Below are 25,265 nucleotides of genomic sequence, written 5' to 3'. Positions count from 1 at the left end.
AACACTTCTCTAACCATAGTTTAGCTCTAAACTTGCTCTATCTCTAGCCATAGTCCTGGCCAAAAGCATTAAACCTAACCTTAGAATAAGGCAAACCCTAAAACTAATCCTAACTCTAGATACTGGACTAACTCTATTGCTACACCTAACCCTTATCTCAACCTTGATCCTTCCTTAGTCTGTGCCTTAATCCTAGCCCTGTTCCCAACCCAACACTATACCTAGACTTAGCTGTAAACCTTAGCTGCCTAACCCTAACCATAAACCTAATGGTAGCACAAGCATTTGCCTAAAACCTAATCCTAACCTTAACCACAGTCCAAGTCTAATGTTAACATTTCTAGTCTTAACCCTAGCACTAGACCTAACCCAAATCTAAGACTAGGACTACTCCCAACATTAAACTATCCTAACCTTGTATGAACATGAAATTAACCCTAGACCTAGACTTAAATCTATTCTATCCCTAGTACTTGAGTTCACCCTAAAACTAACCCTAACTCAAAGCCTTATCCTGCCTTGAGGCCTAAACTATAGTCATGACCGTTACCTCATCCTTTGCCCGAGCCATAACTCTATATTTAACCTTAATCCTAACACTAATTTTACCCATAGTATTAACCCTAACTCCATTTTATAACTACCATAATCTGTTCCTTAATCCCACCTCTATCCCCATATTAACACTGGCCCCAGACAGTCTCACCACTATTTCTAAACAAAAATCCAACCCTAATACAATCATACACATTAACACTTTTCTAATCCCAGATTTAGATTTAAACTTTCTCTATGTCTAGCCCCAGTCTGAGCCAGAGCAGTAAACCTAACCTTACCCTAAGGCAATCCCTATCCCTAACACTAATCCTAACTCTAGCCATAGGACTAACCTATCTCTATCCCTAATCCTTACCTCAACCTTGATCCTACCTTAGTCTCATCCCTAACCTTAACACTACACCTAAGACAACCCAAAAACTAAGCTGCCTAACCCTAGCTATAAACTTAATAATAATACTAACAGTTGTCCAAGACCTAACGTTACACCTAACTCTAAACCGTAGTCTAAACCTAAAGCTAACAGCAGCTCCAACCTTAACCCTATCACTAGACGTAACACAAATCTAAGATTAGGACTAGCCCTAACCTTAACCTCTTAACCATTTACTAACACAAGTCCTAAACGGAGATCTAGACTTAAACCTATCTTTATCCCTAGTCCTAGACTTCAACCTAAGCATAACCCTACCATTCAATATTGCTCATAATGCATTTATATTCTCTAGGAGTAAGAAATAAGCCATTTAAAAAGTACACCCTTTCTCTAACACCATTCCTAAAACTAAACTCGACACTGGACCTCCTCTAAACATTACCCTAAACCTAGCCTTAGTCCAAGAACAGGACTATACCCGTTCTTAAACATAATGTGAAGGATTTTTTTTCTCTATGCAAAATAGTACCTATAAGAAAGAAAAATTCATTTTTACTCATAAGTCCATTATACGATTCATGGGACAGAAGCATGTAATTGTTGTTCTAAAAGCAACTTAGAGTTTAGAATGCTACAGCATATTATATTCCATTAAATCATTCTGTGCCTCATAGGACTTCTATCAATTTTAAATAGACATTATTTTGAAGCAACTTTATCATTGGTCAAAGTGCACATATATGCTGTATGCAAAGAAGAATCTACCTGCCATTCAAACCCTCTCATTGTCACTAACTAACCCAAACCCTAACACCACACCTAACCCTAATCTTAAATCTAACCCTAATCTAGCACTTGTCATAACACTAACACTAGTCTTAACAACAGTCATAACCCAACCCTAACACTAAACATAGCCTTAGCCAAATCTGAACTTGATACTAAACATAAAACTGGCTGTAACCTAGCCATAATAACCCAAGACAAAGACCTAGCCCTAACCCCAAATCTCTCCCTATTCCTATTCCTAAAAGTAGCCCTATCCTTAAGCCTAACTCAGACACTATCGTGCACTAACCATAGCCCTAAAATTAACCCTAGTCCTACTGCTAACCCTAAATCTAACTTAAACCTAGTCTTAGCCCTAGACAAACTTACCACTGTCTATAACTCTAAACATGAATTTAGCTCTTGATTCAGCCCTCACCGTGGCATTCACCATAGCCCAAGTCCTATCCCACATCCTAATACTGACATTAAATCCTAACCATAATCATAGCCCAAGCCCTAACTAGGCCATCACATAACCCTAAAACTAACCATACTCTTACCTGTTCCCAAGAACTGCCCTAACAAACCCTAACCCAAACACTAAAATACTATCATACTCATAACCCTATCTTAAGAATAAACATAATCCTACTACTTTCCAAGCACAGCATAAACCCAAACAGCAAAAATTGAGAGCTAGCCCTAGCATTATCCGTAACACTGAACAAATATCTAAACCCAAATATAGCCTTAGACATTAGCTTAACAGTAACCCTAGCCTTAGCCCTAACCTAACTATAGTCCTAGCCATATCCCCAGCCTTAATCTAAAATCTGACCTTAACTCTAGCTCTAACCATAACCCTAACCAATTTTAAACCTAAATGTAAGCATAACCCTATCCCTTGCATTAGCCCAAGAACAAAAGTTAACTCTAACCTTACCATTAAGCCAAAACCTAATTCTTACCCCATCCTAGAGCTAGCATTAACCTTAGACTTAAAGACAACCCTAACTCAACCTTAACGTAGCCTTAAACCGTAATACTAAACCATATCCTAGCCCCAATCATAGCACTATGTCTAACCCTATGTCCAGTTCTACCCCAACCTGAATCATTCCCTATCCTTAGCACTGCCACAAACCATAGCACTCACTGGAAACCTAAAACTAAAATAAAATCCTAACGATGTCACTAACACTAACCATAACAAAACTTAATGTTAACCCAATCCCTAACCCCAAAAATAACATTAGCCCTAAACCTACCCTTATCCCTGGCCCAGAACTAGCTTTGACCCAGACCTTACTCCTTGCCAACAACTTAATCCTAGCACTAGCCCTAACTCTAACTTTCAAACTAACCCTAAACTTAACCACAAACCCAATCCTAACCACAACCCAATCCTTTTCCTACAACTAACCCTCACACTAGCCATAAACTTAACTCTGTCCCCAACCCTAGCCCTAATCCTAACAAAAACCAACACTAACCATAGCTATATCCCTAAACCTAATCCTAACACTTGTCCTAACCCTAGCTCTAACAATAATGATGAACTTAATCTAAACCTAACTCTAATCCTAAGCATAACAACCACCCTAACTCTAACCATAACTGTAGCTCTAGCCCTACCATAGACTAATCTTATGACGACCTGGATCTTAACTTAGTATTACCCTGGCCCTTACATTAGACCTTTCCCTACAACTAACCTAAGCCCTACAACTTGCCCAAATTTCATTGTTAATCCTAACACTGTTATAGCATAAACTGTAACTGTAAGCCTAACCATACCATCATCCATAAAAATAACCATAAATCTAGTGGTCACCCTAATCCTAAAACTAGCCCTAGACCAAGAATTAACCTAAACAGTATCCACAGCCCTAGCTTTAGGTAGGGTTAACCCTATCCATAACCCTAAAACTCAACCCAGTCATAAGCAAACCCTATGAAATCCTAACCATAAATCTAATGTAAACCTAGCCGAAGCCATAACCTTAATCTTAACACTACTCTAATTGTACCTTAAATCTAATAGTAACACTAACCTCCAATCTAACCCAGTTCTTGCACTAACCCTAGACTTAGCCTTCATCCAAAGGCTAACAATACCCCTAAGCAGAACCAAAATCATTAACATAATATTTAAATATTCCTAATCCTTGCACTAACACTATACCCTATCAGCAGCACTAATTGTAAACCAAAATCTAAACCAAACCCATCCTAAATCCTAACACTACCTTAACCCTGGTATGCCACTTAAGTTAGCAATAGGCCTAGACGTACTTTTAGCAACAGCAGTAATCATAACCCAACCCTAAGGCAAACCCTAACAGTAGCCCTAAATCTAGCCCTAGGAATACCCTAACTCTTTTCCTACACCACACCAAACACTGACCCACCCATAATCTGAGCCTTGATCCTAGACATATCCCTAACCCTACCCTAACCATAAACCTAACCCTAAAACTAACTGTAACTCTCTAGCCTTAGCCTTAGACCTAATCTAAACTTAACTAAACTTAGTCTAAGCCTAATGTTAATACTAGCGCTAGCCTTAACACTATCTCTAGACCTAGTATTAATCTCTGACTAGGTCTAGTCCTAATCATAACCTTAATCTTAACCATATCCTAACTGTAGTCCTAGACTTCATTCTAACACTAACCCTGAAACTAAGTCTTGTGCTACCTCTAGCCCTAAACCATAGCCATAACCAGAACATTACACTCTGTCCTAGTCATAATCCTAAATCTAATCCTAACCCTAACCCTCAAACCTATTCTACCCCTAACCCAAACCTACCCTTATACTAACCACAAACATAACCTAACACTAACCACAGTACAAGAGTGAGACTTAATCTGGGGGTTGGTGGCTCATGAATGTAATCCTCCACTACTCAGGAAGCAGAGATAGGACAACTGAAGTTTGAAACTAACCTGGGCAAATAGTTCGTGAGTCCCTATATCCCCCCCAAAAAAAAACTATCACAAAAAAGGGCTGGAAGAGTGGCTCAAGGCCTTGACTTGAAACCCCAATACAACCAAAAAATAAAAAAAAGACTAGAGAGCCTTAGTCAAATCCTAGCCCCAAGCACAGCCATAGAAATAGATCTATCCTTAACTACAACCTTCACTGTAATCATAATCTTAATCCTAGGGGTTGATGTGTCCCTAGCCCTAACACAACTATAGCCCTTGTCATACCTGTAATTCTGAGCAAACCCTAACCCTACCCTAGAGCTAGGCCTAGCCCTGGACTTAGTTGCTGTGCTAACCCTAACCCTATGCCTAGGCTGAATCCTGACTTTAATACTAACATTGGCCCTAATCCAAACCCTGACTCTAATTTGAAGCAATTTTCAATATATATGAGTTCTTATTCAAAACAGCTTTCAAAACTGCTCATAAGGCATTTATATTCTTTAGGAGAAAGCAATAGTTACACGGATATAAAACATACTATTTCTAACCTTGCAACTAAATCTAAACTCAGTACTGTCACTACCCTAAATGTAAACTTAACCCTAAACCTAGTCCTAGCCCAAGACTAAGCCATAAACCCATTCCTAAGCCTAATGCTAACTTTTTTTCTCTATACAGAATTGTTCTTATTTGGGAACAAATTCCACTTTTTCTCATAAGGTAATTACATGATGCATGGGAAAGAAGCATACAGTTGGTGCTGTGAAAGTAACATAGTTAGGTTCAGAATACTATGTAATATTACAGTTCAGGAACTTATTCTATGCCTCATAGGACTTCTATCAATTTTAAATAAATAGTACTTGGAACAACATAAATTACTGCTCAGAATGTACATATATACTGCATGGCAAAGAAGTATTTAAGTGCCATTCAAACCGTAACACTGTTTATAACCTTACCCCAAAACATAAACGTTACACTTAACCCTAACATTAACACTAATTTTAATCCTAGCACTTGTCCTATTCCTCACAGTAGTCCTAACCATTGCCCTAGACAAACCCTAACACTAACCCTAGCCCCAGCCCACATTTCAATATTAACCCTAAATATACACTAGACCAAACCTAACCATAACCGTAAACAAAGACTCAGACTAGGACTTCCTTACTCTAACCCAGATACTTATCACTCTCTAACCATATCCCTCAAAGTAACCCTGGTCTTTATGCAAAACATAAATCTAACCCTATACCTAGACTTAGCCCTAGAACATACCTTAACACTGTAATTCTAAATGTAAACTTAGCTCTTGATTAGCCCTTGCCCTAACACTAACCATAGCCTAAGCCCTAACATGAAGCCTAATCCTGACCTTCACCCTACCCTTAATCCTAGTCCAAGCCCATCAACACTAGGCCATGACCTAAACCTGAATTTAGCCATAACCTTACTCTTGCCTTTGCAATACTCTAACACTAGCCTCAACACAAACCTTTAGACTGAACTATCCATAAGCCTAACTCAACCATAATCCTACACCTAACTGCACCCCAAGCCCTAGCTCAGTTGTAGCCCTAAAGTGCAAACTACCCTTCGCACTATCCCTATACGTAAATGTGAATCTCAACCATACCCCTAGCCATCAACTTAACCCTTTTTCCTAGCCATAATCTAGCCATAGACTTAGGCATAACCAAAACAATACTACTAATCCTAACCCAATCACAGGCTTAGCCCCCTAACCCTAACCAATACCCTAACCCTAGCTCTAGACCTAAACATAAACATACCCCTAAGCCTAGCTCTAGACCTAAACCTAATCCTAACACTAACACCAACCCAAACCCTAACTATAACCCTACTTCTAGCTATAGCACTAACCCAAGACCTAAAACGAACCCTAACCCTCACCCTAAAACTAGCCTTAATCATAATCTTAAGCCTATTACTAGCTCTAACACTAGCACCAACTCTGAACCTAACCCCAGTACCAGCCCAAATGGAAGCTATTCCCATACTTAGTACTAACCCTAACAATAGCACTAGCCATAAACCAAACCTAAAATCAAATCAAACCCTAACTGTCACCATACAGAATTAACCCCAGCCCTAACTCTAACACTACATTAACCCTAAACCTAACCTCATCCCTGACCACAGCAAACCATAGCCTTGACCCAGCTTTACCTATTGTCCAAAACATAATTCTAGCCCTAGCCCTAACTTTAAATCTAACCCTAAACTTAACTACAACATAAACCTAACCATAGCCCAAATCCTCACCCTACAATAAATCTTAACACTAGATCTTAACATAACCATAGCATTAGCCCTAGCACAAAACATAACCCTAACTCTAGCCATAACCTTAAACCTAACCCTGACCCTAGTTCTAACTAACTTTAAACCTCACACAAAACATAACCATAACTGTAACCTTAAATATCGTCCTAGCTCTATCTATAACACTACCCTATGCCAAACCATAACTCGAAGCCTAGCATTTCCCTTGCACTTACCTTAGATCTTTCCCTGCCCTTAACTTTACCCATGCCTACCACTAACCCTAACCCAAAAGCTAACACAAACCTGAAATTTAATCTTAACCATAATATTCAAGACTTAGAAATAACCATAGCCATAATCTTAATTTTAAACCCAACTATAGCCCTTCACCTAACTCTAACCTTATTCAAAGCACTGACCTTAGCAGTAACCCTAAACATAACCCTAAACCATACCCTGGCCATAAACATGACCCTATGAGAAACTAACTATAACCCTAGTCCTAAACCTATCCCTAATTCAAAACTAAACCACAGACACAGCATTACCCGCAACCCTAATCCTAATGCAAACCGTAATCCTGGCTAAACACTTACCCATATCTATAAAGCCAACCCTTGAACTAATCCTAGTCCTAGTCCTAGCCCTAGCGTTAAACTAAACCTAACCCCAAAAACAAACTCTTAGCCCAAATATAACCTAAACAGTCAGGAATATCATAGCTACTGTCCAGGACTTAACCTTACCTCAAATCTCTAATGTTAAATCTAAGCCTAACCCTATCCTTCCCAAACCCAAACTGTAGCCTAGCATACAGTACCGTAACAGTAACACTCTCCCTACCCTTAGTCTTAGCTCTATCCTTATCACTAACATTAACCTAAACCCTAACACTATTCCTAGGTCTAGTTCTACCACTAGTCTTAGTCTTAGATCTAACCATAAACCAAGCAATAAATTAGCCCGAACACTATCTCTAGACCAAACACTAACTCTAAGCCAAGAACTAGCTTAGCCACAGTCCTAGCCCTAAAAATAAATTTAAGCTAAATAAACTAACCCTAAGACAAACCATAACCCTAACCTTAACTCTAGCACTAGCTGGTGCTGTAACCCTAGGACTAATCCTAGATCTATCCCTAACCCTAACACTGAACTTGACCACAGCCCTAAATCTACAACCTTACCTTAGTCCTAACAACTCTAAACAAAACCTTAAACCTGACCCTAACATTAAACCTAAATCTAACACTAACTTTAGCCCTAGCCCTAAACCTAACCCTTACCCCAACCTTAGCTCTAGCCTTAGCAAAACCTTATTCTTAACACTAATTCTAATCCTAACCATAACCTTAATCCAAACCATAATACTAAAAAATAACCCTAGCCCTAGACCTAACCTATCCTCCACCTAACACTAAGATTATCCCTAGACTTAACCTTAGTCATAATCCTAGCCTTGAACCTAGCACTATCCCCAAAGTAGTACACTAACTTAACCATAATCTTAAATCTAAATCTAACTCTAAATCTAGTCCTAACCTAGACCTAAAAGAAGCCTTAGCCCTAAATTGGGGTACAACCCTAAAACTAGCTCTTGTATTAGTCCTAGCCCTAACTATAACTCCAAACCTAACACTAGCCCACATACAAGCCTAACCATTGCCTAACAAAATGATTAATCCTAACCCTATACCTAACACCAAAGGTAGAGCCCTACCCCTAAACCTACCCACCACCTTAAACTTAACTCTGTTCCTAAACCTAAGTGGAGCTCTAGCCACAACCCTAATCCTAAGTGTAACCCCAGCTCTAAAGTTAACTCTAATCCTAGCATACCTTGTTCTAAGCCTAAAACTAAACCTTGTAATTGCTCTAAACTTACCCCTTACCATAACCCTAACCTAACATTAACCCTAGTCCTAGCCCTAACCCTAAAACTAGCTATAAACTTAAGGCTATCTCCGACCCTAACATAACCCGATCACTAGCTCTAGCACTATTACTAAAGGAAACACTACCCAAGAGATCTTAACCCTAACCTTAAACGTACACCTAACAGAGTATCACTTGCATTAACACTACCCCTAACTGCCTAGACCTAACCCTAAGCGTGACGCTTAACCCTAAACCTAACAATAGCCTAGACATACACTTACTTTAGTCCTAAACCTAAATCTAATCCTAAATCCAGCCATAATCCTAATCATAACTCTAGCCCTACACCTAACAGTAACCTTAGAACTAACTCTAGACCTAAACTTGACCATAAGCCTCAGCAAAGCCCTAACCCTAACAGTAGCCTTACCCTAACCATAACAGTATCCCTACACCTGACATTAAACCTAGTCATATCCCTCTACTCTAGCCCTAACACTAAGCCTTACTTACCCTAATGCTAACCACAATGTAAAAGCAACCCAACACATAAGCCTAATCATAAACCCTAACCATAACATAAAACCTAACACTTAAACAAGCCCTCTCCCTAATCTAAGACCTAACAATAACCCTAACTATAGACTTAACACTAGAGTTAACACTAGCATTAACCCTAACCATATCCCTAAACCTAAAAGTAACTCTGATGTTAGTCTAACACTAAAATTAACCCTACCCCTAAATCTAAAACTAACCAAATCATATCCCTAACCCTAGCTCTAGTGTTCATGCAAGCCCTAGCCCTACCACTAGCCAGAGTCCTAACCTTATTCCTCTCCGAACGTAACTATAGCCTTAGCCATAACACAAATCCTACCACAGCACTAACACTAAACCCAATCCTAATCCTAACCCTTACCTAAAACTAGTCATAGCCCTAACATTTAACTTGATCTTAACACCAGTCCAAACCATAACCCTAACCCAGAACCCTAAAACCAAACCTTACCTTAGCCCTAAGCTTAACACAAACCCCACACATAAAAACATACCAATCTAGCTCAATCTAGGTACAGAGTATCTACCTTTAACACTATCCAAACAGTAGCCATAGCCCTAACAATCTAACACAGGCATGAGCCATAAACCTAAACCTAAACTTCACTCTAACCCTACCTCTAGCCAAAACACAAACCCTGCACTGCATTGACCCATAACCCTAACCCTAAACATGACATTTAAGGAAACCAAAACCCTAAACGTCTCCTAACACAAACTGTAACCCAAACCCTAACTAAAACCCTAGATTTAAACCCCCAAACCTAGACTTTTGTGTAATAGCCGTGAAATCCTACACCAAACCCTAGCCTTAAACCTAAACCTTAACCTATCCCTAACCCAAAACCTAACCTAAACCCTAAACCTAACCCGAGTCCTAACTCTCAATCTTGCATTACCCTAACCCTAAAACAAACCTAAATCTAACAGGGAAGTTAACCTTAACTCTAAACCCTAACCATCACACAAACTCTAAGAGTTAAACAAGCTTTCACTCTAACACTAGGCTAATCCAAACCCTAAACTTAACCTTAGTCCTAACTCTATCCCTAAATTTAACACCCAACACTAACTCTATTCCTAGCCCTAACACTAAAGCCAAACCTAGTCCTAGTTCTATCTAGCCTAAGTAATAATGCCACCAATACTCCTAATTCTAAACCTATCCTGAAATCTGGCCTATCCCGAAATCTGACAGGAGCCATCGACTAACCTTAACATTAAACCTTAGCCCAAACCCAATCCTAATTCCAGCCTTAACCCTAAACGTAGCTACAGACCTAACACTCAGTGTAACACTAAACCTAACCTTAAACCTAACCCTTACACAAACAAAAATGCTAGACCTAAACTGAATCGTAACACTAACCCAAACCCCAACTATAAACCTATCCCTAATTATAGCACTAGACCTAACTTGGTAATTTACCCTAACATTAACACATACCCAATTCCTAACCTAGCCCTCCCTTAAACTTACACTAACCAAAACACCAACCCTTCAACATAATGCTAACTAGACCTAAGGCTAACTTTAGAAGAACCCTAACAGTAAGAAGTTTTAGCCCTACTCCTACACATAACCTTAGCCATAAACCTAACCCTCATCATAAACCAATCCCTTAACAAAACCTAACTCTAACCATATATCTAAACCTAACTCTAGCCCTAGTCCTAACTCTAACCATTACCTTTTCCTAACTATAACTCAAACTGAAACTTAACCAACACTGAACTCTAACCCTGGTCCTAGCCTTAAATCTAAAACTTAAAACTAACCTTAACCCTAAACTGAACCCTAACACTAATCCCAATTCTAGCCCACACACTAACCCTAACACAAGTATCCTTAAAACCTAAACCTAGTCCTAAACCAAACAAGAGCCTCAGCCCTAAGCGTAATACTGACAATAACCCTTATGTTAAACCTAAACTTTATCAATAGCCCTAAACATAAACAAAAGCCTTACCCAAACCAAACCCGTCACAAACAAACCCTTCCCCAAACACAAACCCAAAGCCACGCCCTAAACCCAAACTTAATAGTTAAGAAAACCCAAACCATTACCCTCTCCTAACACTAGTTCTAACCCTAAACGTAATGACAAATTTAACCCTAGTCCTAGATCTACCACAACCTCAGATGTAACCATATCAGTAGGCCCAGCACAAATCCTACACCTAACCTTAGCTAGCCATAAAACTAACCATAAAATTAACCATAACACTTAGCCTATCCCTAGTTCTAAAACTAATTCTAAATCTAGACTTACCCCAAACTTAACCAGAAACCTGACAAACCATAAGCCTAACCCTAAATCAACCCATAAACCTGCGCACTGTTAAAGCAGAAAGTGGTTCACCCAACATGTCACAGGCGGCACTTTCTACCCCTTCCCCAGTTCTCCTACTGTCTATCTCCAGCCCACACACAAGCATTTTGTACAACCAACAGTTTGTCCTATGTCTGCCATGGCTATAGAACACATCAGACCCTTAATGAGTGCTGAGGCTTAGGAAGTCTCCTGGGCAAACACAAATAACTCATGGGCCAGGCTGCATCTCTATCCCAGTCCCCAAATCTTCTAGTACCTAGGGGGTTGGGCCATATCCACTGCACAAAAGGGAACTGAGGTTTTCATTTGAGAAACATTCCTTGGTCAATGCATTTTTAATACTGGAGCTGAGATTTGAGCCAGAAATTGGCTTTAGACCCGGGAATGGAATGTCTGGGGCAGCAGAGGACAGAAGGAAGCTCACCCACACCTGCTCTGCCAAACCACTCACCACAACCATCCCAGTGAGCTGCTCTGCCATCAAGTCTGGAGGAAACACCAAGATGTAAGGCTTCTCCTCACTCAGCCTGTTCCTTGTTGCCACAGCGAGGACCAGGAAATCTCTCCTAATGAAACAGGTATCAGAGCTGCCTGCAGCTCTAGAATCTGAGGGAAATTACCCCAATTCAGAAGCAGGCTCTCTAGCTGGTTGTGGTTCTAATCCTGGAAGTCGACCTGGTTCCAGTTCTGGAACAGCTGGAGAGCTATCTCTGACTCAAATCTGGTTCAGGCTTTATTTCTAGACTTATTTCTGATGATGCCATTTGGCTGCATGCCAGAACCAGTGCAGGAGCTGTTTTAGATCTGGGGCAAGGGCTGGAGTTATTTACGACTCTAGAACTTGCTTGTGAGCTGTCACTTGCTCCAAAGTGTATACTAGAGCACATCCTGTCTCTAAATTTGCAGTCAGCTCTATCTACACGTGATGCTGGTACTGTCACTGGGCCAGGTCCAAAGAAAAGTGCTGTACCAGGCTGTAGCACTGGAGCAGCTAGTGGATCTGATCTTGAGGTCTGTTTCAGACACATGAAATTACTCTTGGTTCTGAGCACGTGCTAATGCTGATACTGTCTCCAAAGCTGGTGCTGCTTTCTGCTCTAGACTTGATGCTGCTTTTAGTATTACGTGTAAGAACTTCTGCTGGAACTGGCTTTAGCTCTGCAGAAGGTGCTGTGCTGGTCATGACTGAGTCTCTGTATGTCACACTTTTATTGGCGGGTGCTCTAAAACAGGTGCAGCCTATAGCGCTAGGACAGCCCGTCTCTATTCCTAACCCTAACTCCAACCTTGACCCTACCACAATCTGACCTTTAATTCCAGCCCTCTGCCTAATTTTAACTCTGGCTTAGACTCACTGATAAATCCAACCCCATCCCTAATGCTAACAGTAAAACTAGACTTCACCTTAGAGCCAGCCCTAAATCTACCCTAACCCTAGTGTAAGCCTACTACTCACACAAGCTATAACTTTAACCCTATCACTAGAACTATCCCTAATGTAACACTACATTTAGCCCTAATCTTAACCTAGCTTACCCCTATCCAAATCCTTGTCCTATATTTAAACCTACCCTAAACCTGGTCCTAGACTTCATCCTAAACAGAACTATACATCTTAGCCTACTGTTGCCTCTAGCACTAAGCCATAGCCATAGCCATAAACGTAACTTTGAGCTAGCTAAAACCATAAACCTAATCTGAACCATAAGCATCACACTTGCCCTAGCCCTATCATAACTGAAACTTATACTAACACTAACCAAAATGCTGAACTAATGATAAAGTGGGACTAGAATGAGTCTTAACTCTAATGCTAGTCACAGCTAAGAGCCACAGTCCTGGACTAAGATCTATCCCTAGACTTAATTATACCCCTAAATGTAGCCTTAATATTAACCCTAGCCATCGATGTATGCCAAGTCTAATACAACTATTGTCCTACTCCTGTTTTGAACTCTGACCAAATCATAAACCTAGACCTAACCTTACCAGCCTTAACCTTAGTCCAAATACTTCACTCTAATGCTAAGCAGAGGCTAAATTCTAACACAAAACTTAAAGGTAACACAAGCCCTAAATGAATTCCTAACCCTAACCATAAGAAATTTTTTTTCTATATACAATTTGGACCAACACTCAATATTGCTATTATAGCGTTTATATTCTCTACAAGAAAGACATAGGCAACTACAGTAATAAAGTACACCCTATCTCTAACCATTCATTTAAAACTAAACTCTATGCTGCCCCTCCCCTAAAGCTAAGCTTAACTGTAAACCTAGTCCTAACCTAAGACCATCTCTAACCATACCCTTAACCCTAATTCAAAGGATTTTCTCTATATAGAATAGCTATTTTTCTTTTCTTTTTTATTAACATATTGTTGTACTGCAGATACAGTGTGACATATTCAAAAATTCTTGCAATGCATCATGCTGGAATTCACCCAGTCCATTATTCTCCTTGACAATCACACACCCCATTCCTGGAACAGTTTCAACAGGTCTCATATTTCCCCTTACATACATTATTATAATATTTCCACCACATTCACTCTCCCACTCACATAGAATAGGTCTTAATTGGGAGAAAAATTCATTTTTCATGTGACAATTATGTGATTCACGGGAAAGAAGCATGTAGTTGCTCTTCTAAAAGGAATTTAAGGTTTAGAATGCGACTCAAAATCATATCTCATATCTCATACTCTGTGCCTCATAGAAATTCTATCAATTCTAAATAGATGTATACTGGAACAACTTTAATCCTTGCTTAAAGTCCACAATCAAATGTACCCTTAAATTGAGATCTAAACCTGGCATTATCCCAAATATCAACATAAACTAAACCTATTTATGATCCTAGCCACTGACTTAAAATTAACTCTAGTCCTACCCCTAACCTAGCCATAGACCTACCCACAGCCCTAGGCTGGAATGTAAAACAAACCCTAACTTTAGCCTTCGCCTGCAACCTAACCAATACCTTAACCCAAAACTAAAAATGGCCCCAACACTAGCTTTACCCTTACCCTAAACATAACCTTTACTACAATACTAACTAAACCCCTAACTCTAACCCTCTTTCTAGCCCTACCATTAAACATAGACCTAAGCTAACCCCAATACTCACCCTTAACCAGGACCTAATCATATTCTGGAACCTAATCCAAACCCTAATCATAGCACTAATTCTAGCCAATCCCCACTTCTTACCCTAACCCAAAATTTGCCCTATCTTTGACAAACTGCCTAAAGATACAACTGTAAACTCAAACTAAAATCAAACCCTTACCCTCACTGTAACCATAACAAAACAGACCACTAATCTGAGGCCTAACCCTAACAAGAACATTAACATAACCCTATCCCTGGTCCAGGCAAAGCATTAGTGTTAATTCATATTCCACCCCTTGTCCAAAACTTAATCCTAGCAACTAGTCAATGACCTAACTTTCAGTCTAACTGTAATTAGCCAAAAAATAAACCTAACCATAACCAAAGTCCTTATCCAACAACTACCCTTAACAATAACCTTAAACGTAGCCCTAACATTAGCCCTCGCCCTAAAACAACCCAAAACCTATCATAACCTTAGCCACTTCTGAAAACCTAACACTATGCTAATGTTAACACTAACGTTAGCTCTGACAGTAATAGCCAATATAAGCCTAAAGTTAACTCTGACCAGAAGGATAACCGTTACCCTAACAATAAACATAACCATAAGTTTAGCTGTCTCATTTTAAAACTAGCCTTAATTCTATCGAAATCTATTCCTAGCACTGACACTAAATCTAACCTAATCCTTGCACTAACCCTAGCCTAAGACCCCATGCAATGGCTAGCCCTAACCCTACCCTAACTAAAACCATTCACCTATTCTCAAATAAAAAATATCCCTAAAACTCACACTAACACTAGTCCTAGACCTAGCCCTAGGCCTAACACTTGTCCAGCACTACTTCTATACAAATATCTAAACCTAACCCTATGAGAAACACTAAAAACTCTCTAACCCTAGCTTAGCTCTAAACTTGCTCTAACCCTAGCAATAATCCTAGTAGTAACCCTAACTTTACAATAAGGCCAAGCCTAACCCTAATCCTAATCCTAACTCTATACCACTTTTATCTCTAACCTTTAACTCAACCTTGATCCTATCTTATTCTGAGATTTAATCCTTGCCTGTACCTAACCTCAACATCACACCTAGAATGGCCATAAACCTAAGATGCCTAACCCTAACAGTAAAACAAGCATTCACCTAAGACCTAACCCTAACCTAACCTTAACCCTAGTCTAAGAATAATGCTGGCATTAGCTCTAGCATTAACCCTATCACTAGACCTATCCCTAATCTGAGACTAGGCAAAACCCTAACATTAATCTATCCTAACCCTAGTTCAAAGCCTAGTCCTATACTGAAGCCTATTCTAACCCAAGAACTAGATTTCAACCTAGCCCTCACTCTTTATCTAAGCCTTGAGCAACCTTTAGCCATAAACCATGCAATAACCTTAACCTTTGTCCTAGCCATAACCCTAAACCTAACTTTCACGTTCACATAACCCTAACCCAAACCTACCCTTAACACTAACCATAATCCCAACCTACTGCTAAACATAGGACTAAAGCGAGCCTTACCTTAATCCTAGCCATGCCTATAGCTATAGTCCTAGACCCAAACCTATCTCTAAACTTAACAGTACCCTTCTCTGTAATCCTAGTATTAACTCTAGCCCTCATGTATCCCTAGCCTAACACAACTACAACCCTAGTCCTGTTTTGAACTCTGACGAAACCCTAAGTATGTACCTGAATATAACCATAACCTTGGACTTAGTCACAGAGCTAACCCTAACCCTAATCCTAACCATAACACAAAGTCCAGCCTAAATCCTAATCCTAAACCTAATGCAAGCAAAAGCCTTAGACCAATCCTTTACTTAACTTTGAGAAACTTTCTCCATTTACAAGAGTTTTTATTTTGGACCATCATTTAATATTGCTCATAATGCATTTATAGTCTGTTGGAGAAAGAATGCACTTCCTTTCTAAAGCGAACCTTACCTCTAAATGTACACCTAAAACTGAACTCCACCCTGGTCCAAACATAAACCTAAACTGAACACTAAACCCAGCCCTTACCAAGGATAAAGCCTCCCCCCTCCCTTAACCCTATTGCAAAGGATATTTTCCTTTATATAGAAGAGTTAAGTTTTTTCATATTTTATTACATCATTGTTGTTCTGGGGGTACATTGTGACATTTTCAAAATTTCCTATAATAGGAATTTTGTTTGAATTCACCCCCTCCATCATCAGTCTTTATATTCACACTCTTTGTTTTTGGAATAGTATGAACATCTGTCATATTTCCATTTACATACGTGAGTATGTAACTTTCCACCACATTCACCCACCTATACCCATAGAATAGTTTCTTATCTGGGAAAAATGGTATTATTTTTCCTCATAAGGCAATTATATGATCCATTGGAAAGAAGCATGTAGTTGTTCTTCTAAAACCAACTTAAGTTTTAGAATGCTACACAACATTATGTTCCAGGAACTCACTCTGTGCCTCATAAAACTTCCATCAATTTTAAATCAACATTATTTTGGAGCAACTTTCATTGATGCTCATAATTTCCTAACTCAAATGTAGTCCAAATTTTGGACCTAACCCAAGCACTACCCCTATACATAAACATAAATCTAAACCTAACTGAAACTCTAGCCATTGACTTAACGCTAACCACAGTCCTAGACTTAACCCAGCCAAGCTCCTAGCCATAACCCGTTCTTAATTCTAAACCAAAACTTAACTCTAACCAAAGCCCAAACCCTAAGCAATACCCTTACCATAAACCAAAGCCCTGTGCTAACACTAGCCTTAGTCTTAAACATAACTAATACTACACGAAAACACAAACTCTGTTTTCCCAGTCCTGCCACTAAACTTACAACCCTACCCCTCACCCTAAACCTAGCCTTAATAATAATCTTAAACATAATCCAAGCCATAACCACAGCACTAACCCTAAGAGAATCCCCACATCTAGCTCTAACCCAAATTCGCCTAATCCTTTGCAAGGTCCCTAAACATACACCAGCCATAAACCGAAAATAAAATCATACCTTTACCATATCACTGTACTGTAACCAAAATAAAACAGAAGAATCATCCAAGGCCTAAGCCTAAAACATTATACCTAAATCTAACTCTATCCTTAGCCCAAGCAGAGCACTAGCCTTGACCAGGACCCAACCCTTGCCCAAAACTAAATGCTACCACTACTCTTTGTCCTTAAATTTCAGTCTAACTCTAAAATTAACCACAGCATAAGCCTAAACATAACCCAAATCCTCACCCTACAATTACACCTAACACTAGCCAGAATGTAACCCTAACACTATCCCAAGCCCTAAAACAAAGCGAAACACAGTATTAAACCTAACCATATAAAAAAACTTAACCCTAAATGATAATCCTAAACATAAGGCTACACCTAACACTGACCCTAAGCATAACCTTCACCCTAACTTTCACCTTAACCATAGGCCTAACCAAAACCTCCTAACACTAGCCCTAGTTCTACCTTAAATCTAACCCTCACCCTAACACTGAATCGACCTAGGCCCCTGAACTATCCCTAGATTAAATCCTAATGCAAGTACTAGCCCTAACCTTAACCCAAGCAAAACCATTTAGCTACGTTTCAAAGAAAAAATTTCCCTAAACTTCCCTAACACTCATCCTAACACTTGTCTCAGCACTACCCCTAAAGCAAAATCTGTATGTAATCCTATCATAAACACTAACCTCTCTAACCATAGCTTAGTTCTAAACTTGCCATAGCCACAGTCCTAGCCATAGCAGTAAACCTATCATTAATCTATGGCAAACCCTACACCTAACGTTAATCCTAACTCTAGCCCTATGATTATCCTTTATCTCAACCTTGATCCTACCATAATCTGAGCCTTAATCCTAGCCCTATCCCTAACACTAACCCTAGAATTAGCCATAAAATTAAACTACATAACATTAACCATAAACGTAATAGTAACACTAGCATTCACCTGAGACCTAACCTTAATAATAACCCCAATCCCTGTCTAAGACTAATCACAACAATAGCTCTAGCTTTAATCCTATCATCATCGGACCTAACTCTAATCTAAATTTAGGCCTAGCCCTAACCTTAACCTATTCTAACCCTATCCTGACATCTGTTCTAACCCTGGAACAAGTCCTGGACTTAAACTTCTCTGAACCCTAGAAATTGTTTTGACCCTAACCCTAACCCTAAAGCAAGGCCTAGTGCTCTCTCTAACCCTAAACCATAGCCATTATCATACACTTGGCCCCAAGCCATAACCATAACCTAACCCTAACACTACCACTAACTGTAGCCCTAGGACAACCCCTATCTCCGTTTCTAACCCTAAATCCAATCTTGACCCTAACACAGTCTGACCCTTAATCACACTCCCAATACCTAACCTTAACCCTGATCCTAGACATAGTCATAAACCTAACCCTATCCTTAACCTAACAGTAAAACTCATTTCACCTTAGTCCAAGCCCTAAACCTTAACCTAACCCTAGTGTAAGGCTATTGATAACACTATCTCTAGCCTTACCCTATCACTACACCTACCCTTAATCTAAGACTAAGTCTAGTCCTTACCTTAACGTAGCTTCACCCTGTCCTAACCCTAGTCCTATATTTAAACCTATTCTAAACCTAGTCCTACACTTCATGATAGACCTAACTCTAGATTGAAGCCTAGTGTTACTTCCAGCCCTAAACCATCAACAAAACCATAACCTTAACTGTTGTACTAGCCATAACCCTAAAACTAACCTGAGCTATAACATCACTTGCCCTAACCCTAATCCTAACCCAAACATACCCTAACACTAACAAAAATCTTAACCTAATGATAAATAAAAAGAGTAAGCCTTAGTTAGGACTAAAGGATTCGAGTCAAAGCCACACCTGTATCCTAGACCAAGGTCTATCCATAGATTAAATTATACCCCTGACCTAATCCTTAATATTAACCATATCCATTGATGTGACACAACTATAGTACTAGTCCTGTTTTGAACTCTGACCAAACACTAAACCTAGCCCTAGCCTTAGAGTCAGTCATAGGGATAACAGTAACCCAAATAGTAACCTTAATGCTAAGCCGAGGTTAAATCCTAACTCCAAGCCTAATGTTAGCCAAAGCTATAAACCTATCCATATCCCTAACCATAAGAAATTTTCTCCACATAAAAGAGTTCTTATTTTGGACCAATATTCAATATGGGTCATAATGCATTTATATTCTCTACTCTAAACATACACCTAAAACTAGCTTTAGATAGCTACAACCGTAGCTCTCCCCTGAACTGAAACTAAATCCTACACCTAGCACTAGCATAACACCAACCTTAATCCCATACATGAACATAATATGAAGGATTTTCCCTATATAGAATAGCTCTTTTCTTTATTTTATTATCTTATTGTTTTACTGGGGTACATTGTGATGTTTACAAAAGTTCTTGCAACTGATCATTTTGAAATTCACCTAGTTCATCATTCTCTTCTAAAATAACATCCCTCATTCCTAGCATAGTTTCAACAAGTCTCATTTTTATAGTCACATACATGAATACAAAATACTTCCACCACTTTTTATCTCCTACAACCATAGAATAGTTCTTATTTGGGAGAAAAATTAATTTTTCTTATAAGGAAATTATATGTCCCATGGGAAAGACACATGTTACTGTTCTAAAAGCAACTTTAGGTTAAGAATGCTATACAATGTTATATTCTAGGAAATCACTGTGCCTCACAGGACTTCTCTGAATTTTAAATAGACATTTTGTAGCACCTTTAACTCATGATCATAATGCCTACACTCAAATGTAGCCTTAAAATGGGACCTAACATTGCACTACCCTGAAACATCAACATACATCTGAACCTCACAAAAACCCTAGCCATTAGCTAGGCCTGAAAGAGACTGCAGTCTCTGAAGTGGGTATACCACTGGCTGGGGACAATCCACAGCCTATGCTATGAAGAATACAGGTGTTGGCAACAGGCTGTAATGTTTTCCTTGCATATACACAGGGTTTGAGTATAGAAGTGCCCTCTGCCCTGTAGATGACTGGAACAATCCAGATGACTATGCCCTGCAAAAACCATGAGCTGCAGACAATCCAGAATCTCTGTGCTTCAGACACACAGGAACCAGGTAGGGGGTTGTCTGCCCTGCAAACACCCAGGAGTGTAAGACACATTGTTGCCTCTCATGGAAAAATCTGGGGTCCCTAGATAGGACTGTCCTTTGCCATGAAGACACCACCACACTCTGCTCTGCCGGCACACAGGGTCCAAGTCAGGATGCAGTCTCTGACAGTAAGACACCTGGAAAGAGTCGAATATATTCTCTGCTTGGCGGCAACAGGGGCTGAGTACAACACAGAGCCTCTGCCCTGAAGATAACCCAGAGGCCAGGGACAGCCCACAGTCTCTGCCATTCACACCTCAGACTCTGTATTGCAGAAAAACAGAACACTTCAGCATCTTCTGCCCTGCATAAATACAGGACTTGGTTGAGGATACGCCCTCTGCCCTGTAGACCTCTGAGCCTGAGAGCAACAGCCTGACACCTACGTTTACAAAAACCTTGAGAAATCCAGTGTCCTCTGCTCCATAAATTAAAAGGCCAGGCCTAGGAGTTGGAGTACAGAGGTATTCCTCCAAGGATAATTTATCCCAAACATTTTTAAACATTAATACCAATTTTATGGAAACTTTTCCACAAACTGAGAGTGCATCTGCTTGGTAATTCACACTGTGAAATTGGAATTCCCCCAGTAACAAAACCAAAGTTATCACAAGAAAACCATGCCCAATATGACTTAGGAATAAAGAAACAAAAACCCTCAACAAAATACTAACAAGTTGAATATAGTAACACATAAACAGAGTTATATGCCAGGACTGATAGGGATTTTCCAAGGAATGCAGAATTGATTAACATCCAATTTCAAATGATGTAGCATGTCCTAAATAAAATAATGAATGGATCACCTCAACAGATGAAAGATAAGTGGGATCTTGGGTACATTCAGTGGTAGAGAATTTGCTTAGCATATGGAAGGGAATCCATGGGTTCAATTAACAGCACCAAAAAAAGAGAAGCCTCAAGAAATAAGAGTCTCTCAACATACTACTACTAGAAGGGCATTACCCTCAACCTGATAAAGAATATTTACCAAGTACCCACAGATGATCTCACAAAAGAAACAATGAATCAGTGAATGCTTAATCCCTACTAGAAGGAACAAGGTAAGTATAGCAACTAGTGCCAGGTATATTTAATATAGTAACACAGGTTCCAGTCATGGTGATTAAGCAAGGAGGAAAAAACTCATCTAGAATGGAACAGAAGTTAGCTTGCCTCTACTAACATATGGTATGCGCTTATATACATGAAATCCTAAGGAATATGAACACACACACAAAATGTTAGGATAAAATGAGTGCAGTCAAGTGGCAGAACTAAATTTCCAAATTTTTAAACCTCAAATGAATTTACATATGTATATATGTGTGTGTGTCTATATATATATATATGTATAAAATACATATTTTTTTAACCAGCAACAACCATTCCCAACAGTGAAATTTCAGAAGAAAAAATTAGTAGCATTGAGAAGAATAAGACACTTAAGGGAAAAAAAAACTAACAAAACTGACACACTTTTGCACAGAAACAAACATTTTTGAAGTAAATGAAGATCTAGATAAATGAAAACACAACACAAAATATGAGATTTGAGGACTTAATTTTGTTTAGACGGCAACAATCTCCAATTTTTCTACATGTTCAACTCATTCACAATTCCAAATGGCTTTTTGACGAAACTGACAAACCGTATTTTTATTCATATAGAAATGAAACTAAGAACAGTCAAAAGTCTCAAAACAGCAAATAATTAGACTGAACTTTCCTAACTGCAAAACTTACTATCAAACTACAGAAATTAAGACAATGTGCTAAACATAGACATACAGATTAAAGACAGAATTCACAGTCCAGCAATAAATCTGGTCAGTTGATTTAAATGAAAAACAGGAATCAGATGTGGTGAAACATGTCTATTATGCCAGCACTGGGGAGGCAAGTCAGAAAGACCACAAGTCTGGTGCAAAACTGGACTACTTTGTGAGACCCGGTATTAAAAAACGGCAACCAGACATTTCAGTGCAGCAATAGACTTTTCGACAGTACTGAGACAACCAAATGCAAACATGCAAAAGACTGAAGTCAGACCCCTCACTCACAATATACACAAAAATTAGTTAGAAATATATCAGACATGAATGTAAGGTCTAAAATTTTAAAGCCCTTTGAAGAAAAGTGGAATAAATTACCATGAGTTTGGTTCACGCCATTATTTCCTAGATATGACATTAGAACAACAAGCAGCAAAAGAAAGAATATGCTGGACCTCATGGAAACTAAAAACAAAAGCTTTTGTGATTCCAGTAACACCATCAAAAAAATTAAAATGAAAACACAAAATAAGAGACAACACTTGCAAGTCATACATGTGACAGGGGAAATGTGTATACAATTTATAAGAGTTCCTACAATTTGAAATAAAAAGTTTATAAAGTTATGAGAATTTAAAAATCACATAATACAATAATAAGACAACCAAAGTAAAACACAGTTAACAAGTTGGAAAGAAATTTCTTCAATATATACGCATGACCAACAAGCACATGAAAGTGAGCTTGATCTCACTCGTAGAACTGCAAATCAAAACCACTACCTCCCCATTAAGTTGGTTAAAATCAAAGCGGTCAATGAAGATTGGTAAAAAAGATATGGAAAATCAAATTCCTCAGTACTTGGTCACGAAACTACAAAACGGTGCAATATTTCTGAAAAGTTTTGCAGTTCCTCAAAATTTAAATGGAGGAGTTATTATACGCCTAATATAATACTGCTAAAGAAAAACGGATCTACACACACAAAAAAAACTGTGTTCAAAACAGCATTATACCTAATTGCCCAAGTATAAAATAACCCAAATGTCTATTAATTATGGCTTCTTGGTCCTCTGGCAAAGATCAAGTACAAATGTTTATTAACTGATAAATGAGTATTAAAAACTTGGGATGTCCACAATATGGAAACTTACTTAACATTAACTAAGAATGAAGGAGCCAGGCAAATTTGCCTAGTGTCAATAATCCCAGTGATGCGGGTGGTGAACACCAGGAAAAACCCAGTTTGGATCCAACCCTGACCAAAAAGTTAGCAAGACCCCCATCTCAACAAGAAAGATGGCTGAAAAGTCCCCACCTGTACTACCAGCCATACGTGACAAGGATCATGGTCACAGGCGATCCAGACAAAAAAGTGAGACTCCATCTAAAAAATGACCTAAAGCCTTTTATTACTTACGACAAAAAGCACACCTCGCCAGGAGGAGACTTGGGGTTGGCGCCCGCAGCCCCTCCCCCCTCCTTCCCCCTCCCCCACTCAGACCCCTAAGCCCGCAGCCAGGCGCCCGCGCCCGCTCTACCCGCCAGGCCGCCACTCGCCCGCTCCCGCAGGCACCGGGAGAGACGGACCCCGCCAGGCGCGCTGCCTGACTCTCCCAGACAAAGGACAAGGGCCCTGCCTTCAACTACCCCACAGTGTACCTCAAGTCCATGAGCGCCTCCACTGGGTCTGCGGCCCACTCCACTGCGCGCGGCTTCTTCACGCATCTCTTCCCTGTGGAAAACAGCTTCCAGAATGTTCTGGAAGGCGCATGCGGCCTTTTCCTCCACAGCGTGCTGCAGCGCACACCATGATTGGCTGGCACTGGGTCGCTAGGCGGGGCATCTCTGCATCACGTGAGTCCTGTGCTGCTTGTTGCAGCAGCGCTGTTACCTTGCTCTGAAAATAATCCCAAATATAAACCTCAATTTAACTCCATCCCTAAAGAAACATCGCCCTAACTCTAACCTCAATCATAGTTCTAGCTGTAAACCTCATCTTAACACTAGCCCTTATTCTACCTAAAACTACTCCTAACAAGCACTAAATCTAACCCAGCCCTTGAAGCTAACCCTAGCCTAAGTCCCAATCCATTAGAGCTAGTTCTGATGCTAACCGAACTAAAACCATTCACCTAACTCTCAAATAAAAAAATACCCTAAAGCTCACACTAACATTAAGCATAGCCCACGCCCAAGGCCTAACACTAATCCTAGGATAATTCTTTATGTAAAATAGTTCATACATGGAAGACTCAAGATCAATTCTCTTCCCATTCTTAACTCTAATGCAAAGGATTTTTCTCTATTTAAAATGGTTCTTATACAGGAGAAAAATTCATTTTTCTTCATAAGGCCATTATATGATCCATGGGACAGAGCCTGTAAATGCTATTCTAAAAGCAACTTGTGGGACTTTAGAATGCTACAATATATTCCATGAAATCACTGTCTGCCTTATAGAACTTCTATCAATTT

The 25,265-nt window shown here is 39.4% G+C and overlaps 1 long non-coding RNA gene across 1 annotated transcript in view; it reads right to left on the bottom strand.

Moving 5' to 3' along the window:
* Window positions 1-25,265, bottom strand: part of LOC141420750 (uncharacterized) — a 124,104-nt gene that overhangs the window by 63,461 nt on the left and 35,378 nt on the right. The window contains exon 3 of the long non-coding RNA XR_012445317.1: window positions 24,450-24,687. This is a non-coding gene — a long non-coding RNA (uncharacterized lncRNA). The remainder of the gene's footprint in view (window positions 1-24,449; window positions 24,688-25,265) is intronic.

The sequence above is a fragment of the Castor canadensis genome, chromosome 2 (genome assembly GCF_047511655.1).
Source record: "Castor canadensis chromosome 2, mCasCan1.hap1v2, whole genome shotgun sequence".
NCBI classification, from domain to species: Eukaryota; Metazoa; Chordata; class Mammalia; order Rodentia; family Castoridae; genus Castor; species Castor canadensis.
Note: the sequence above shows the minus strand (reverse complement) of the source record. Positions and strands in the feature narration are given on the sequence as shown.